Raw genomic sequence first — 19,831 nt, 5'->3', positions numbered from 1 at the left:
AATCTGGTACAACACATTAAAGAGGCACCAAACAGTAGTGTTTTAATTTCTTAAAAAAATATAAAAAATAAATAAGACTGGTGTGTGTGATATTGGCAAAAAATATATATATTTTCTGGGATTTTAGCGATAACGATAATTAGATTATATTTTGCTGAGTGTTATTTTGCTGATATTTTAAGGACTACCGTGGAAAACTGATTCTTCATATTCTGTGTGGTGGTCAGTTCACACTGATAGAAATTACTGTTTTCTAATAGGTTTAAATTGATTTTTACTTTTATAAATCCTTTTTTCTAAAAGTGTGCATTACCTTTTGAGTCAAATTCTTACATTCAATCAGTGAATTAGAATAATAAGACATTTGGGCTATTACCAATCAAATACAATTAATATCAATAAAATTAATCTATGCAATGCAGAGCAAACATGGAAGCTGCATCTTAAGTGGCATTTAGATGTATTTACACACTACTGTTTAGTTCAGAACATGAATGCATCTGCAATTCAAAATGCATAAATGTTTTGAAATATTAAACACAAAACATTGAATACTTTTATTTGCTCAGAGATGCAAAACATCATTGTGGCTGTGTTTGAAATTATTTTTTAGAAAAAAATGGCCCTCTTTGTGTGATATTGATTGAACTATATGAAATAATATACATACAGTATATAGATTTTCTGTCCCCATATCTTGAATTTTGTGATCATTCCAAATACAGTTTATTAGGCTGAATCAACTGCATTTCTATTACCAAAAATGTATTAACTGAACCAGAATCATTAAGAGGAATCAAAATCAGAGCCAGAAACAAAATTCTGGAAAAATTCCTTACAGAGGTATGACTGCCTCTGGAGCTCTGGTAAACAATGAACGTGTTTATTTGCAAGCTGATTATGCTTAAGTCGAAATTGCACTTGGTCATGTAAACACGGTAATCGGTTTCCTTTTATCAGCGTAAGGTCATAAACAGCGTACGCATAAACTGGTCGCAACAGATAGTTTTTAGCCTCTTACTCCGATTCTGCACGGCATGTGCAGTACTGTAAATGCAATAACCCGCTTTCTGTCAGCTTATTGACGTGCGTATGTGTGAAATGTGACAGGAACGCATTTGCTAGTTCAGATTTAAGCGCATCTAAACCGAGCAAAAGTCTTGCAACATAGAAAGAAGGAAATATATCACGAAAGCAGACTGTTTCATGACTCAGAAAATGATATAAATGTGTTCTCATCTTGTGGAGCATAAGTAGAATTTTTTTTCACAATGCTACGTTTATTATTGCATGAGAGGATAATATACGAGCTGTGAGTTTCCCTACATGTTGCAAGCTTAATTTAACATCACAACTGACAAATGTATGGAATACATTGAGTCAGATATGCAAATGATTATATTTTGACATCACTAAAGGGAAATAACCCGATTTTTAATGAAGCCATGTAAACGCAGCTTACTTGCGTTGTCAGGTTACTGATGTGCATGTAAACGGGCAAACTGGTTATTTTAATAAGCTGATATTTGTAAGTTATCAGCATACTGGTGTGCATGTAAACGTGCTCAATGTATGAAGGCAAAAACCAAGATACTGTATCCCACTTTCATCATTTCTATCGACTGCATGTGCACCTTCCTCGTCAGACACCCTCTCTCAAAACATATATATTAGCATTACTTGTGTCTAGCATCAGGCCATATGCTGACAGATCAGCAGTCCACAGGGTTTGGCCTCCACCCCTCAGTGCTTCCTGGGCAGGTTTTTCCCCTTTTTCAGTCGTTAATAAGCTTAAATTTGTCAGGTGCTCAAGTCTGTCTCCTGGGCTGGCCCACACTAATCCGTTCTTTAATGATACATTGAACCACTAAGGGGGAGCGAGAGGTCTCCTAAAGGGCCGCAGTAAGTCTTAGAGGGCACTGGTCCTTGGGGACGTCCAAAGAGGGAAGAGGGGAAGGACAATAAGATGAATATCGGGGATGTCTTTTACATGCTTTAGCAGGAATACGATGAGCCGTCCGATCCATCTGTTGCACACACATGGATACACATGCTTCCACCCTTACATGAAAACTAACAACACTATAATGTAAACACTTCAAGGACGCGCAATTATTGCTCAGAAAACATCTGAAACCCTAATGTTGAGATACGGTGATGTACGCAGATGCTGACAGCTAACATACATACACATTTTGAAGTGGGAGTGGAACAGACTCAATCAATAGTGTTTCTACAGAGAGCAGCTGGCTGGGATGTTCAGTGGCACACTGCTGTCGCTATGGTGACACCATCAGCTTCAACAGCTGCACAGAGACAGTGTGTGTGTGTGTGTGTGTGTGTGTACACGCATGTTTGTCTGTGTGTTGATGATTAATCTGTGTCCACCACTTATCACCCCACTATAAGAGCTAAGGCCACAGGCATCATATACCGCTGCCTCTGAACATGTGATCTGTACAGACAGACAAATGGAAACGAGGGCACAGCATTCACATTATAAATGATCGGCACCTTGATAATGTAGACTTTTGCATTTATTTCACTGTAATTCGTGACGTAAATGAAAAATAAATGCCTGCGTTGTGTATCATGTGTCATGAGTAGAAAATAGTTTCGTAGAATTCAATTAGGTTTGATATATCAGTCAAAGCATCGAGGATATTACTCATATAATCAAGTTTGAAATGATTTTTACAAGGAAGCTAAATGAGATTTATTTAAACCATTTATTTATAGATGCACTGTTAGCCATCACATTCTGAGAAATATCTTTGTTTTTATTAATTAAAAAAAAACTTATGTTTAATAACAGCATTTGAGCACATGATTTTCACAAATCCTTTCAGGTTTAAGAAGTGCTTCAACACTGCATCAACTACTGATCAACACATTCATTTTTTATTGAAGTATCACTCGTATCAAGTATCAAATGGTTATTTTACCATGTCTTACTTTTGTTTGTCTTTTAAACACATTAAAATGCACTAATTCACAAATTCACCAACCTTTCTGTCATCTGATCCTCTTTCACCTAATATATTTAGCATAAAATAATTAGGTATCACGTTTGCATGTTCATGGTTCTCTTATGTTGGTTATGGGCACACGACATGAAGGTAAACAAATAAAATATAAACTTTTTTCAGTAAGTGTTTTATTTCGATTCCTTTTAAAATTATTTGTTTAAATTTAAAATTTGTATGATTTAATTCATTATTAGCTTTTCACTGAACACAATAACTCCCTGTAGTTCCTTCGCAAACCCCATTTTGGGAAACCATGACGTGACGTGATAATGTTTAATGCACTTCATGTTATTGATAACAACAAATGGAAAAATATTTTCTTACTCTTTGTCATTTTAGATCAATATGGTGCAGGATTATCCTATTTAAATCAATGTGAAAAACGACACACGTCAAAAGTTATCCCCAAGTAATCGAAAAGTAGTCTGATCATATTACTTAAAATCTTTAATATAACGGATTACGTTGCTAACAACTGAAATCAGTAACAGATTATAATTAGTAAATTATCTACCCAGTTCTTATTATAACATAAATATACAATAACAATATGGAACTGGTTTTTCATATGAACCTGTAAGAAAACAGGGAATCTGCTGTGAGTGTATGAGAAAGAGAATGAGGGAAAGTGAGAGGGAGGGTTTCGCCTCACATTCCACTGTCATTTGCCCCCTTGAAAAAAAAAAATAAAGGACAAAAAATACAGCAAGAACAGAGCTCCTGTCTGGTTACTATAGCAACCGAAAGGCTATTATCGTACCTTGCCATTCATTATGAAAGGGCTTTAGTTGACAGAGAGAGGGTTGGGAAAGGGGGAGATAGAGGGAGAAAGAGAGAAAGAGACAGACAGAGAGAGACAGAGAGAGAGAGAGAAAGAAGGAATATTCTCAGTGCTTGTGGCTGGGAAACGTGAGTGAGAGGCAGGAGGGATGATACAGAGGACAGACGTAAAATATACATAAGTTGGAAAAAGAAAAACAGAAAAAGATCCGAAGATGAAACCAAGCATCTTTCATAAGGATGGAATATAAACAGCTCTGTCGAGACACAGAATGGTGATTTCCAGGCCCATGTGTAATCTGCACATATGCACAGCAATGTCATGTTTGTCTTTCACTAATAGTGATTATTCATTTAGATACCAAGAATACTAATGGAGTATTTTTAGATCCAGTTCTAGATTCCATCTAGGCCATCTTACTGAAAAATGACAGAAAGATATATAGAGAAACACAAAGCATAGTTAAGGTGCACTCACATACACAGTTGAGTATACACAAACTTAAAGGGGGCGTTTATCTGGTGCTTGCGCCTGCCTCTGACTGTGAATGCTGACTCCAATCTGCTCTGTTTTCTGTTATAGGAAAGTAGGCTGAAAGCCATCTGAGGACAGAGAGAGAGAGGGAGGGAAAGAGAGAGGGCACATGCAAGAGCCAGAGATTGAAAACAAGAGAATTTTCGAACAAGAGAAATTGAAATAAACTGCATGTGATAAATCTGCCTCAAATGTAGCACACTGACATAAATACATTCTCCCTCTAGACTACATACATCCTCATGCACAGGATCCCAGCGATTCAGCGGCTGTGACTGTGGCCGAATGCTCTGTTGGTCCATTGTGCTGGTTTATTTTAGAGAAATCAGCTGGACTGAGGGGGTGAGCTGCAGTCGGGCATGCCTGGAAAAAAACTGCTATTTACTCACATTCCTGCTGCTTCTCTTTTTAAATGACAAATGAGCTTCAGACGTCCAGCTATTCTTCTCGCGCTATGCTTTTTCTTGATATTTTTCCCACTTTCTTCCAAACGCATTCTTCTTTGCTGCACATTTAACATCCAGCATTATTAGTATGTGTTTGTTTTTCTGTTTGTGTGGAAGCACTCAGAAGGACAGACTATAGAGAAATATGTAGGATGCTTTATGCCAGCCTCGAACATATGGCCATGTGGGACAACGTCTGTGAGAAAGGGACAACGGTGTCTTCTTACTGCAAAATACACAGACATGCACACATGGCCAGACACAAAACAAGAACATCATGTTTAAAAAAAAAAAATTAAGAAAAAGTTTTTGACCAACTAATTTCAATGACTTCGCCAAACATACAGATGTGTTTGACTGGTAGATCTCAAATAGGAGGGAATCTATTTTAAATGAACATGACTTTCCGGTCACACTTTATTTACTTTATTCAATTTTCGCTTTTAACAAATCATTAACTATGACTTTGTTTCTCAATAAACTCCTAAATCGCTGCTTATTAATAGTTAGTAAGGTAGTTGTTAAGTTTAGGTATTTGTAGGATTAAGGATGTAGGGTATGGTCATCTACAATAAATGCTTCATAAGTACTAATTAACAGCTAATAGATTAATAATAGGCATGCTAATAAGCAACTAGTTAATAGTCAACACTTTAGTATGAATCCCTCAATATACAGATCGATGTTTCACACCGGCTTGCAGTCTTGTTTTACTTTATAGAAGCACTCAGTATCCATTAATAATTCAATAATCAATGTATACTATACTTAAATCACATTTTTATTACTCTCTTAGATTTCCAGGTTTTCAATGGCTGCGTGAACGCTGAAAAAAATATAAATAAAAGATCAAACGATCCAAAAATCAATCAAACCGGATGACAGGCAAAAACACTGTCTTTCTGTGTGTGACTTTAACATTTCAGATATTTTAACTTTGTGCTAGACATCGATTCGCTACTCTCTGAGCTGATTATTTCTCATAATCATATTGCGGGTGGAGCGAGTGTGTTTGTGTGAGTGAGACTGCTCAGGGTACTTTGGTACTGCGGTAAAATCTGGGCGTTCCTGGGGCGTGTGCTGGCACTGCAGACCGACTACCATGATCCTGACAGTGAGCGAGAGGAACGGGGTGTGTGTGTGGGAGGAACGGCGTGTGTGCGGATATTATCAGTGGAGTGACACTTTAAGAAATCTATAACTTCAGCAGCATTCCTCTACTGCACGATGGCATATGGACAAGGGATGCTGAGCAATAAAAGGAGACGAAATTTCCATGCCAAACCCCCACGGTGATTAAAGCAAATATCTTCCATCATAACCGTCCTGCATTTTCACACTGACCTTGCACCAGTTTCACACACTCACATACTTGTTTGATGAAGTGGGCTGGTGTGATGGGTGAGGTGTGGTGCCAGAAGAAGACGAGGGCACCAGAACAATAGTCTTCATCCAGCACTGTGGCACACTGCAGTGGAGAGGAGGGGTGCCCGCATGCCCTCGCCGAAGCTAAACACCACAATACACACAACATGCCATTACGAACACTGAGAGTGACTGCTGAGCCACTTACATGAACAAACCCTGATACATTTTTAGGGTTACTATAACAATCTCTGATATGATAAAATACTATGCTGTCTTAAATGTACAGGCTTTACGGACAAATAAATGAGCCTTAACCAATCAAAGCACGTATTTGTATAAAATGTCATAATTTTGATATTCGTTTAGTTGTTATATTATAAAACGTGTCCAACTGATATAATAACTGCAGAGAGGATTACAAGCAGCAATTTTTTTTTCGGTTTGCCATTTCAACTGGCAAAGATTGCTAATGAAATGAAAGATTTCAGCTTTAAGAAACTGAAAGTGTAACAATAACAATGTAGAGCGTTTATTAAATAATTTGGCAACGCTTTAATAAAATGTTTTGTGGATATATGCACAGAGTTTGTTTATATATAATATTAGCTCAGTATATAATATCAGTTTTCATGCATAGTCCTCATTACATTGGAAGAACATTATTAGTCTATCCTAAACATCAAATCATCTCAAATAAATGTGAACATTTTCATTGCCTTCAATAAATCACTGGCATCATATTAAATGAACAGCTTAAAAATATGACCTTTCTGAAAAAAGAATCACAACTTATATTTACATAATATTTCCGTTATGAAAACTATGCTTTAAATTACACTGTTATTAAAAGACCACATTATCTAAGAAACCCAATACACATTTATTACATCAATGCACTGTATTCTATCTCTTTGCCTCCCGTGACCCGATGCACTAACATAGACTATATGCTCTACAGTGTAATAAGATACTGGAACATTCATCTAAGAACAAACCACACAGCACATACACATACATAAACACTCAAACACAATGAAACACAAACACGAATGTGCTATATACTCATGATATGCTACATACTCAGTTATGGTTATCCTAATTAACACTTTATATAATCTACATACATTTCAATTTAGTCAATAACCCAAAAGTATCCTCTTTAGCTGCATTTCAAGTATCAGAGAGGAGTTTTATAGATGTGCAACAACACAAACAAAGTATTCCAGTTATAGTTCAAATTGAGTTTAATGAGCCACTTAATGATGTCAAGGAACGGGTTGTTCATTTTGCTGATTGCAACTCCCTTTAAATGACCTTTTTAGCAGCTTAATATGGTAACCAATCTTTAAAAACAAACACCTCATTCTGCATCGCTATATACTGACTGACAAATACCGCCAGGAATGAAGCTTGAAGCTTAATGTTGCTTTTCTTCACTTCATGGGTTACAGGTACAAATATAAGGTAAACTGACATCATAATCTCCACCAGAGGCAGTCTTCCAGATAAAATCTAGTCTGCGGGACTGTTTAAGCCCAGGATGTACTCTTGCTCACATTCTGAGAACATCAAGCACCATTTAAGAGTGAGGGAGATGAGTGAGATTTGAAGCACTACCAGAGTGACGGCTGACTGTCTCCCTCATGATGCTGCTGCCGGCTGCATACACACACACACACACACACACACACACACAATGCGCTTCTGCTGCAGCCACACTCAAGGTATCTGTCTATTTTATGCCATTAACATCCCACAGGCATCATGCCAATAAAACATACGCTGCTGTAAACAATCGTTCGCTATATTTACACGAACAAATCAGTAAGTCGGTCAACAAGTTGTAGTTTTTTACCCCCCATGCACACACTTATCCTATGATTGAAAATAACAAGAAAACACACATGCGTATTATTTTTAATGCCGATGAAGGTTTGCATGAGGTCAAACACAAGTGTACCGAGCTATCAATGTCACGCTCTCAACAGTACTTTGTGCTGCTCTCAAACTGGTGGATAAAACACACATGCATGCATAAAGTCACACCAGACACATCCATCTACGAGGACTTCCTGTAAGGAAAGAAATGCATTGACACACAAAAAGACGCATACAGATATGGGTGCGGAACGAGGGCGTAACAGATGCTGTGGCACAGACATGCACGCACACAGCCATTTCAATGTCCTGACTCACAGTCTAAACATACGCTTTGTTTCGGCCAAACCCTCGATGGCCCAACGTCACCCCAACCTAAAACCCCAGATCCCTCAGTCTCTCTTTCTTCATCTTCCGTCCTTTCAACTCTCGAATGCACAGGCCCACACTGCGCCACCTTCTCCTCACTCATCCCGATCTCTTGTCTCTCTTCCTGTGCGTCCTGCTTGAAGGATCTCTCTCGCCGTGGATCTTCCTGGATGGGCAGACGACTGAGTGCCTCTCACAGCTCCCGAGAACCCAACCCGTGGACATCGAAGCAGAACGTCACAAGTTAGGGTCTCAGGGAAGGAGAGGGGCACGGTGAGGAGAACCGGGCGATCGCCATTCTGATGTCCCATCCGTCGTCTCTAATTCAGCATCCCTTCCACATGCACTGCGATCGGATACTTTAAATCAACACAACAGTTACACACACACGCCCATCAGCGTGGACTGCACACAAAGACATCGGGTCTCACGAGCAAACACACATGCGCGCGGCGGACGAGGACATGCGTGGAGAAGCGGCGCCACACGCAGACCTCTCTTGCCGGCCACACACACACACATTGCACATTAGATGAATCGAGCACCTGTCTTTCCGTTCACCGATACGGACTGCTGCGGAAGAGACATTCACATATGCGCAATGAGGTTTTAAGTCTATTATCTATAAAACAGACATGATAAAACAGTGCAACATATACGGATACTATCAGGTCACATCGGCTCTAATATAAATCACACACACGCACTGAGAGAAGGGTGTGAACTCACCGAGCTGACGGCAGTGACTGACCGTGCCCTGGGAGCTGCGGTCCTCCGCATGCCTGAGAGGACAGAGAAGGAGAGACAGAGAAAAGAACGCTTTTCACATAGCTCATCCAAATGATGCAGAGCAAGACAATACCGAACACAAAAAAGCAAATAAAAAGACACGATATACGACACTGACATGCTGATGTCTGACCGCCGTCTGGAGCCGAGAACCGCAGAGTAGAGAGAGAGAGAGAGAGAGAGAGAGAGGTGGAACTTGAGAGAGAGGGAAATTCAAACGGCCGCAGAGCAATGCTGAAAAAGGAAAACGCGAACAAAGGAAACAAAGAATCTGGGGAGAAAAGGTATCCGGATTAATCAGCCTATAGGACAGAAAACTGAATGGGGGACGAGAGAGGGAAAGAAAAAGAGAGAGAAATAGAGAGCGAGAGAGGCAGGGCCACGACACCAGACTTCTACCCAGAGGGCTATAAGATGAGAGATCAGCAATAGGGGGTGGGGGCATTCGCACACACGCATGCACCGTCTCTCACCCTGTGTCACATGTGCGACGGGTGCGTATTCCATCCTGGGGATGAATAAACAGGCGGAACATCTGATCTACAGAGTCAAAAAGCGGCGAAAATAAATAGCTGTGAAACGGCTGCTCCTTAGTTCCATTCATCTCTCTGTCTGAGCGGGCCCTTCTCTCTGCCGTGTTTAGAGGGATACGAATCTCATGAAAAGCCAGGCTCAAAGAAAAAGAGAGAGAGAGAGAGAGAGAGCGGGAGAGAAAGACTGGGATAGAAGTGATCCCTTCATTTCCTGCAACAGCTGACACCAGTTAGCGGAAGAGGCCCGCTACCCCCTGAGAGAAAGAAGAGAGGGAGAGAAATAAGAAAAAGAATAGAGAGATGGGTAGACGGTGAAAAAGAAGAGATTTTCATCTCAGAAATCTTACCCGTGATCTTTTCTCTGTTTCGTTGGAAGAAAAAGAGTTTCCAAGCTCTGAAATTCCCCTCGTCGCTCACCATTATTCCGCTCACTCACTCTTTCTTTCTTTTTCTTTCTTTCCCTCACTCACTCCCTCTATTTCTCTAGCTGAACTGAAGATTGGAGCAGGAGGGAGGGAACTAGAGAAAGAATAGGGAGAGAGGGAGGGAGCAGCATAGGGAGAGAGAGAGAGAGAGAGAGAGAGACTGAGAATATCGAGAAAGGGAGGGTAGAGGATAAAAAAGAGGCATGAACACATGAAAATATGATGTGCTTGGCTTACATTCGATACCGCCTGGCTAGAGCCGCGGCCACAACAGAGGGAGACGAGGAAGAAAACAGAGAGAAGGAGGAATGAGAATGACAGAAGGCAAAGGAATTGGGGAGATGTAAAGTGGAGATGAGAGAAACGGGGGGACTGCGGTTACGGAGACCTCTGACGGCCCACTTTGATAGGCTCTAATCAGCGACAGACACAATTTTGCGTGCGCTTTACTCTCACACATTCTATTCACTCCTGATTGCCTTCACAATTTCATCTGTTGATTTTCTTTATGTTAACTATTTTAAATTCAATGTTTGGCTTGTCGGCATCATGATATGCCCGGAACACACTCATGTCATGGTACGTCATGTGGAAATGGTGTTAGACTTCCCTCTCCTGAACACAAGCAGTCATATATCTTACAGTCACCTCAAGATTCATTTTGGCCCATTTTGCCTGCCGTACTTCACTAAAAGAAGCTACAGTGCTATGATAAGCAGACACAATCCCGCTCTCTTGACTCCATCCATCCATATTCTCATGAGTTATATCGGTGTAAATGATACAATAACTCAGGTACCAGTACTAGCCAAGAGGGGGCCCCCAACTGCTCTTTCTTATGCAGGTGAGGGTCAAATACACACCCACACACATCTTTAAAAAAAAAAAAAAAAAAAACAGTGGATGGTTTATAATATCTTACTCAAAAGGCACAAAAAGGAAAGAGCAGGATTGTGACGTCTCAATCCTCATTCATGCACATTCAGAATGTGTGGCTGTATTACTTAACACTTATTTGCCAGACAAATTCACTGTAAAACATTCTCTCAAACAGTTAAATATTTTGCATTAGTAAGTACATTGGGCACATTGGGTCAAAACTAAATTCAGAAGGTGTCATATACAGTACATTACCATTCAAAAGTAAAAAAATAAATAAATGCTTCAAATAAATGCTGTTTTTTTTTCACTTCTATTAATCAACTGATCATGAAAATAAAACAAATATTTATCAGCACAACTGTATTCCATACTGACAACAATGAGAAATATTTCATAAGCACCCAATCAACACATTAGAATGATTTCCGAAGAATGTGACACTGAAGTTGAAAATTTAGCTTAGCAAACACTGGAACAAAATTCAAATTTAAAATCTATTGAAAAAGCAGTGTATTTTTGATCAATAAATACAGCCTTGGTAAGCGTAATTTAAAGACCGACCCTAAACTTTTGAACAAAAATATGCAATATCACTTCTCGTCAGTTTAATAACTGTAACCACCCACTGAAAACAGCATAAACAACTGCACTGTTTGACATGTTTCTGATCAGATAAATTTCTGAACCTAGATTTTTTTAAGCTTAGAAAGTGATAATCATCAGCAAAACTTGTATTTTTGGGTCACAACTCCTTTAAAACAAAAGCACTACTGTTTGCCAAGACTATAAGCAGCATTAAGGAAATGAATGACAGTAAGACAGATATCAAGAGAGAAAGAAAGCAAATTAATGTCGGAAGTCATGTACATTTAGTCATATAGCAGATCGCTTTTTTATCCAAAGCGACTTACAAAGTAGAAGCAATCAGACCAACAAGAGAGCAACAATATTCAAGTGCAGTGACAAGTTTTTTTTTTCATAAAGAAATTAGACCAAAATGAATAGAATAGAAAAGTTATGTGCTAATATTAATTGGTCAGGTAATGGCAAAAAAATATGTGTCTCTAGACAAGTGGTAATGTTTTGGCAGTGAAAAGGCTGACAATTCAATTCCATATTCTCTAATAATCTGAAATCGCCTTAATTTCAATCCACAAAAACAGAAAGCTGTTTTCTTCAAATTTCTCCTGAGCTCATAATATTTCACCCGGGGTTGACCTAGAGAACTCATTCACAAATATGGACATTTCAGTGGTGAAGAAGTGGTCCACATCCAACACAAAAATCTATCCAAATCCAGATCTGTTACTCTGGAGCGTCCTAAACTCTGCTATCTTTGGATCTTTCAGTCTTTTTTAGCTCCATTTCTGGAGCTGGTTTTTCCACATTGACGGCATTGTTTTTTGGTGAAATGAGGCTGAACTCTGCACACATTTGGCTTCGGTGCACCATTTTCTCTCCCTGAGGCATTCTGGGTGGCAGAGAGCTCATAACATTATTTATCCACTTTGTGTTTCTTAAGCTGCATTAGAAGTTTGCTGACTCACATTGTCAGCAAGGCAGGAAACGGCATATTATGTATAATAAACTTACTTCAAACATTTATTAAAGCTAGGCACTAAACCATATGCAATGTCTGGACAGGCAGCAAAAACCAGACGTAGTTTATGGTGGGGAGTCTGGGGACACTATTTTTTGCCATTGCCAATTTTGTCTTCACCACATTATTAAGTAAACTGCATTGAATTCACATAATACAGATACATATCTTTTTATAACAAATATAAGAATATATTATTTAAGTAGCCATTTAAATATCCAATGAGTGGTAATCCAATGCAGTAAAAAATGCGGTTGTCATCATTAGAGGAAAGTATCGCTGTAAAATTTTTGTGAAATATTAGGATATATTATTTAAAATATATTTTATTCTAATGCTCAAGAAACATTTCTTATTATTAATCAATGTTTTAAAAATAACACTTTTGCTGTTTAATCTTTTTGTTTGAAACCATGATAAATTTTTTAGGAATCTTATATGAATAGAATGTTCAAAAACACATTACTAATGTGACGCTGGACCACAAAACCAGTCATTAGTAGCACGGGTATATTAGTAGCAATAGCTGATAATCTGTTGTATGGGTCAAAATTATAGATTATTTTTTTATGCCAAAAATCATTAGGATATTTAGTGAAGATCATGCTCCATTAGCAATATGCCTTGCTAAGGACTTAATTTGGACAACTTTGAAGGCGATTTTCTCAATATTTAGATTTTTTTGTACCCTCAAATTACAGATATTCAAATAGTTGTATCTCAGCCAAATATTGTCCTATCCTAACAAACCATACATCAATGGAAAGCGTATTTATTCACCATAATTCAGATGTATAAATCTCAATTTCAAAGAAATTCCCATTATGGCTGGTTTTGTGGTGCCGGGTTAAAATGTCTTTTCTGTCATCTTTCTGGTCCCAGATTTTTAACGGTAGTCTAAATATCCTCAAGTACAGACTTCGGCAGACTGCTTTGAAAAATATAGACAATTTCTATGCACACAGACATGCTTGCATGTGTACTACTGAATCAAGCAGAAACTTACACTGTACATAACCGAAAACACAACAAAAAACGACAACCACACTTCAGGCGAGAACAAACAACTGTGCCAAAACTCACCACGACACACACAATACAAAGACATTGAGTGGAAAAACACAGCATGTTCACGATAGGAGTGTCATTCACAACTATCTGCATACAGGCTGCCATGCGCTCAGATATTTTGCCTGACGCAGTGACTGCAGCTGAACCTGTGGCACACTGCAGATGCTGCTTCTTACAAATTCAGTGGTGTACCAGTCCTTTTTTTTTAATTAGCTTCTACCTTCTTTTTCTGCTTCTCTCTTTATAATTTCCATGTTTAGATATGTATAGCCACATATGCATGAACACAAAAAAATCAAAAATAGCCACTGCAATAGCTAATGTTTCAATATTATGGCATTATGACTCTCAAAGTGCAGGCTGATAAAGTAAAAAATTTGCTAAATGAAGCAAACTGTAATAGAATACAAACAGGTAGAAAGATAAACATGTTTGCAAACTAATCTTTAAGTACCAACGGTCTACGACCAGCACCTGTAAGGTCAAATATTTACCTGATATCCTTGATACCACTTTAGTTAGCGCTTATGCAATAAAAAAAAAAAAAATGTTTGTCAGTTATAAATGTATTTTCGAAGCAGGAAAGAAATGCAGTACATTCAACGGCCTAATAAATTCCAGAAGAAAATATCAGAGTACATAAGGCTTTCACAGTTTCCATGTGTATTTTAAGACATGATGTTTGCGGTGCAGAACACCGTAGGATACCATGTTAAAACATATTGTTGCAATAAATGTGTGGTTTTTATGATAGAAATGTAATATTTCTAGTCTCTGTGGGGATACAATGCTGTTTTTCATTAAATGCTATATGCTTGTAGGGTTGGACAACTACTTTGATGCTAGGGTACTAGCAGCTTATCAGCAGATTCACCAAATAAACACACCCACAGCTATGGGATAAAGCTTTTAAGGAGACATATTATGCCCCTTTTTACAATATGTGACATAAATCTCTGGTGTCCCCAGAACGTGTCTGTGAAGTTTCAGTTCAAAATACCCTACGGATAAACATATCATTTTGAGAACGCCTATTTTCGTGGAAGCAGAAACATGCCGTTTTTTGTGCCTTTCTCTTTAAATGCAAATGAGCTGCTGCTCCCCGCCCCCTTTTTCCAGAATATAGCTGCACCATTACAGATCGTACCTGCTAAAAACATCTGTTTTGGTTCTGATTATCATGTTTATCGTGCTGAAATCAAGCGTTCTAAACCACAGTAGTTTAAACTTTCTGTTATAGAAGCAATATACAGTAAATAAATCAATAAATCCGCTGCTTGTCTCCTCTGAGGCAGGGACTCTAAACAGAGTTCTGTGCTCGTCTGTGCAGCCAAAAACAGAACAGTTAGCATGTTTTGCTCAAACATTCGCCATGGCTTTAGAGCTTACACACCGTTGTCACTTGCGAAATCAAATGATGGTGCCATGGGTGGAGAATTACAGATTAAGGGGCGGTAATATTATAATAAGATCTCTTTGCAACGTCCTAGGGGAGTGAGACCAGACGCACTCGTTTTTTTAGACGCTTGCAGAAAAAAGCTTATTGAAACAAAGTTACTGGGTTAATCTTTTTTCATCTTTCCTTGGTTGGTAGATGCCTGATCGAAAAGTCAGATTTTCATGACTAGCATTGAAATGTTAGTTTTCAATGCGAGTTCATCAGCATTAGCAATGCATGTTGTACAGAGAAGGGCGTCTGCTCGAGGAAAGCTAGGAGGCTGTACAGTTATCTCCCATGTTGTAACTCTAAACTATACAACCTACTACCTCATCCCGAGACATCGCTGTAATAGTTAGAGGAAATTAGTATTTCACCGCTGCTTGCGTTTGCTTATGCAAGCATCCAAAACTCCTTTATTTAATCTTAAAAATAGGTGCCATCAATTTATGCTCATAAATGGGTGCAAACTTAGAGGCTAATGTTTAAAACAACCTTATAATTTCACAGCTTAAGTGTCAACACTGAACAGAAGTTTTCTAGTCAGTGGCTGCAGGGAAGACTGTTGCGTTCACCTCGCAGACACATACCTATAGACACGAGCTTGTGCATAGAGTCACCACAAGTTCGGATCTACGGGTTTGTGGCAGCTGGCATCACTGCATTGCGTCACGGCTACGGACACCGAAAAATAATATCCACTGCATAACGAAATGCTAATTCTTATGACTGTTGAATCTTTTTCCTCATGCACAGTTTAACAAAGCGGTTAAAAACAAATAGACAGATACAGACACACATGTTTGAAAGTACTTTTTGGAAAGATATAATGGTCTTGGCCAGGTAATGAAGAGGAAGAAGATCATAATGTACATCACCTGAAATTCATGAAAAGGATAGATAAAAGATAAGATTAGGAATGCAAAAACAGAGAAAGGTACTGATGCTGTAAGATGAATAAATGGGGTCAGTTATGTATCCAAAAGAAATTTTTAAAAAAAGGAAAAAATTTACTCCAAGAATATTGCCTACATAAGTCATATTGATTTGAGGAGTCAAACAAAAAATCCTAAATATCCCTGCAACTTCAACTCTGATTAGTAACTGACCAACTAATTTGATGTAGAATTATTGGGAGTGGTTTAATGAAAAAAACTAACGAACTTCTGAGTATATCGTTTAATAACAAACTCGATAAATGATTAAGGTTAGTCTCCTACTAACATTTTTCACCAGAAAGTCTTTGCATTTCGAATCACTACTGGTTTAAGACACATCCTTCTGAGTGAAGGTCAGTTTGAAAGACACAGGTGGTGTTTGCTGTGCCCGGATCAGACAACACCGCTACCGTTGGATCAAATATACTGCAGTGACTGACATTTGAGAATGCAGCAATAACACAAACGCTTTATTTATTTTTTTATATCTACACCCTTGAAATTGTACGGTATATCCAACTTGAAGGGGAGTATAGAAACATCAAGTATCGAAATTTGCATCAAATATATTTTTGGTTTACCGATTACAGTCATTTAGTTCACAGAAATAAGAAATCACAAACTCGGGCTTTCCCAGTCTGCACTTCAAGTTTTAGGTGCAACAAGCTGCAATTAGAAATGCCATGATTCATGGTACAGTGCCACTCCCTAAGGGAAATCAAAGGTTATTCCAGAACAATAGAGTAAATGTTAAAGATATCGACATTATAATTTGACCTATTTCTACATGTAGACGCAGTGTATTATATAATAATAAACTTCCAGACAGAAAGAAAAATAAGTTGTTGGTGGAACAAATCTTGAACATGCACACAGTACAGTCTCACACTTCAAATGTGTTTCCATGGCATCGTACGACCACCCAGAAAAACCCACTGCTTTTATTTGCTTGCTGATTTTTTAGTCACTGGAAACAAATGAATTGTGACTCATCAAACAGTACGTGGACAAAAATATCTGACAATAACCGATCAGCAAAATTATTTTAAAAGAAAAAAAAAAAGTTAAATGTTTGACCGCAGTTGACCTTCATTTATTTCAGAAATGACCTCAATGTAGTGGTCCGGTATTTCTAACTTAAAATCAGAAAGAGGAATATTACAAAAATGTTTTCTTATGAGGCGATTTCGGAACTTATTTTTACAGCAATGCGGAGAGCTATCGCGACTTTTAAACTAAGAAGAATTGGCACGACACGGTCGTAAATATAATGCAGTTTAAAAACACGTTTTGAAAAAGTTGTGATTGAAAAAGAACTAAGAGAGCGGACAGAAGAAAAAGAGGCATAGGAAAGCAGCGTACCCGGTGGAGGACGTCTGTCTATGGTGCTGACCAGTTCGATGTCCATACCGGAGTCAGCCTACACCTGGCGGCAATATGGAGTCAGGCTTAGGGTGCAGACTAGGCCAATTCCGTTACCCGCAAAAAATCTGAAGCAGAAAAGAAAGACAGCACGTTAGAAGGAAGCACAAAAGTGCTCATTCACACGATTGAACCATTAATACACAAACACGTCCTGACATGAAGGAAGAACACATACAGCACCTACAAACTCGAAAAAGAAGCCAAAACGGCATCCCTAGTTCAACCAGAGCAAATCGCCAAGTCATCGGCAGACAACATTGAAACAGCCCCTGTCCCCGCTTTCGCCCTCCTGTGCGGCCGGTCCTATCCGTATTTACCGTAAAAAAAAAAAAAAAAAAAAAACGAAAACCCTCAAAAAATGGGTCAGAAAAGGTTCCGTGGAAGACTGAGAAGAGAAGGCGGAAAGGTCGAATGCGGTGAGATGTGGTCGAGGAGGTGCTGCGGCACTGCCCTGGCTACAGGGAGAGTGGAATTTGTGACCATGCAAAGGAAAGGGTGGTGTTTTCTTTTTTTCTTTTTTCTTTTTTTTGGCGCTTCGCTGTGCTGGGGTTTTTGGATCTCAGCAGGGTCCTTGGCTGCAGTTCTGACTCCCCTTAGTGGTGCCAAAATGTGGACGTTTCCCTTTGTCTTTAACTCCCATGAATAAAACTAACTGAGGGGCGATTAAAAACAAGCAAGGAGCAGATTGAAACAGAAACAAACTGACAGAGCAATGAAATAAAGCTATAAAAAAGTTTATAACGAAGATAAGCGTGAGTAGTGCAGAAAAGAAAAAGCAGCTTTACGGACGACAGAACAGTCTAAAGAGTGAAGACTGAAAAGGACTGCTTTCACACCACATTTCTCTTTCTGCAAATATGCCATCTCTCCGTCTATCCAAGCAGCACACTCTCTCTCACTCCTACTCCTCCCTTCCAGTCGGCATCCAATCCACGCCACGTAGTGAGAGAGAAAAAGAGATACACTTTTTTTTCAACCTCATCAAAATGGCAGAGACAGAAAGTTAGATGCAAGAGAGAGAAAGAGAGCGAGCGAGAGACAGCACGGCTCACTGTCCTATTCTGGAAAAAGCCACGGGAAGCGGTCCGAGCGCTGTATCATTTCTTTCTTTAAGGCGCAAACTCACTCAGCTTAACGAACTGATAGCGAAAAATATGTCCGTTATGCCCGACGATCAAATATAGTGCCCGCTGCAGACGGGGAGCTGTGCCCGCTATGTTAAACGGATGCAATTAATAGCATTTTGTATTTGTGTCTGTCCATCCATCTGTCTCTCTGCCTGGGTCTGTCTGTCTGCTTGTCTCCATATCTATTTGCTTGTTTACATGGCTGCCTAATCCAGGCATTGGCACAGTCTCTTCAATGCACCCTGTGTGTGTGTGTGTGTGTGTGTCAGTCAGTGTGTCAGTTGGTCACAGTCTGGCTGGCGGTCCGCCGCTCCCCAGACAGTCAAACATATTTGAGTGCTATTACCTCACTGTCACAGAGACCCTTTCACCTAAACTATTCATCAACCACCTAAAAAAATATGTATTTTTGTCCGTCTCTTTATAAATAAAACACTTCAGATTTCGTTATTTTGCAACCTGACGAAAATCTTTTCATAGCCAAATGCTTTTCTACATGAAGAAGTGTGTATCTGCCCTCTGAAGTTGCAGAATCACATGAGAATTTCTCATGGAATGGTTCGTGAGATCTCAATATGGCTCCCTTTTATCCTGCAATGCAGCCCAACTCATCTATGGTGTGCAACATGGCAGGAGGGGAATAATTTCAGGGGTGCGCATTCTGCAGCCAGCATGTGGTGCAGCATTATATTCGTTCCCCACATTTTTCATTTTCTAAATGTGTCAACGTTTTCGGATCATGAGACGTAGAAAATATAGTATCATTTCCAATAAGAAAGCAATAATAAATATGTATTTAAATAAATAAATAGACAAACAAAAGATTTATATTTCAAATAAATACTGTTAATTTGAACTTTCTATAATATCTTCATAGTAATAACCATGCAGGCAGCAATTCAGCATAGAATAATTTCCAAAAGATCATGTGACACTGAAGACTGGAGTAATGGCTTCTGAAAATTCAGCTTCGCCATCACAGAAATAAATTACATTTTAAAATATCTATAAAAAAAAAAAAACAACCACTTTATATTATGATCTATATTTTACTGTATTTCTGATCACACATATGTAGTCTTGGTGAGGCTTCTTTCAAAAACGTGAAAAGTCTTACCAACAGTAGTGTATATAATATTAAAAACATATTTAATATTAAATAAACGAATGCTTAAAAATATTTAAATTATTCTGGGTT

The 19,831-nt window shown here is 38.7% G+C and overlaps 1 long non-coding RNA gene across 1 annotated transcript; it reads right to left on the bottom strand.

Annotated features, from left to right (window-relative positions):
• Positions 1–695: 695 nt before the first annotated feature.
• On the bottom strand, positions 696–19,527 carry LOC113049330 (uncharacterized). Its single transcript, XR_003276597.1, has 3 exons — positions 17,444–19,527; positions 9,135–9,187; positions 696–6,299 (listed from the first exon to the last, which is right to left on the bottom strand). It is a non-coding gene; the product is annotated as an uncharacterized LOC113049330 (long non-coding RNA).
• Positions 19,528–19,831: the final 304 nt, after the last annotated feature.

The sequence above is a fragment of the Carassius auratus genome, chromosome 30, assembly GCF_003368295.1.
Source record: "Carassius auratus strain Wakin chromosome 30, ASM336829v1, whole genome shotgun sequence".
NCBI lineage: Eukaryota > Metazoa > Chordata > Actinopteri > Cypriniformes > Cyprinidae > Carassius > Carassius auratus.
The sequence above is the reverse complement of the archived record's forward strand: the minus strand, read 5'-3'. Positions and strand labels throughout refer to the sequence as shown.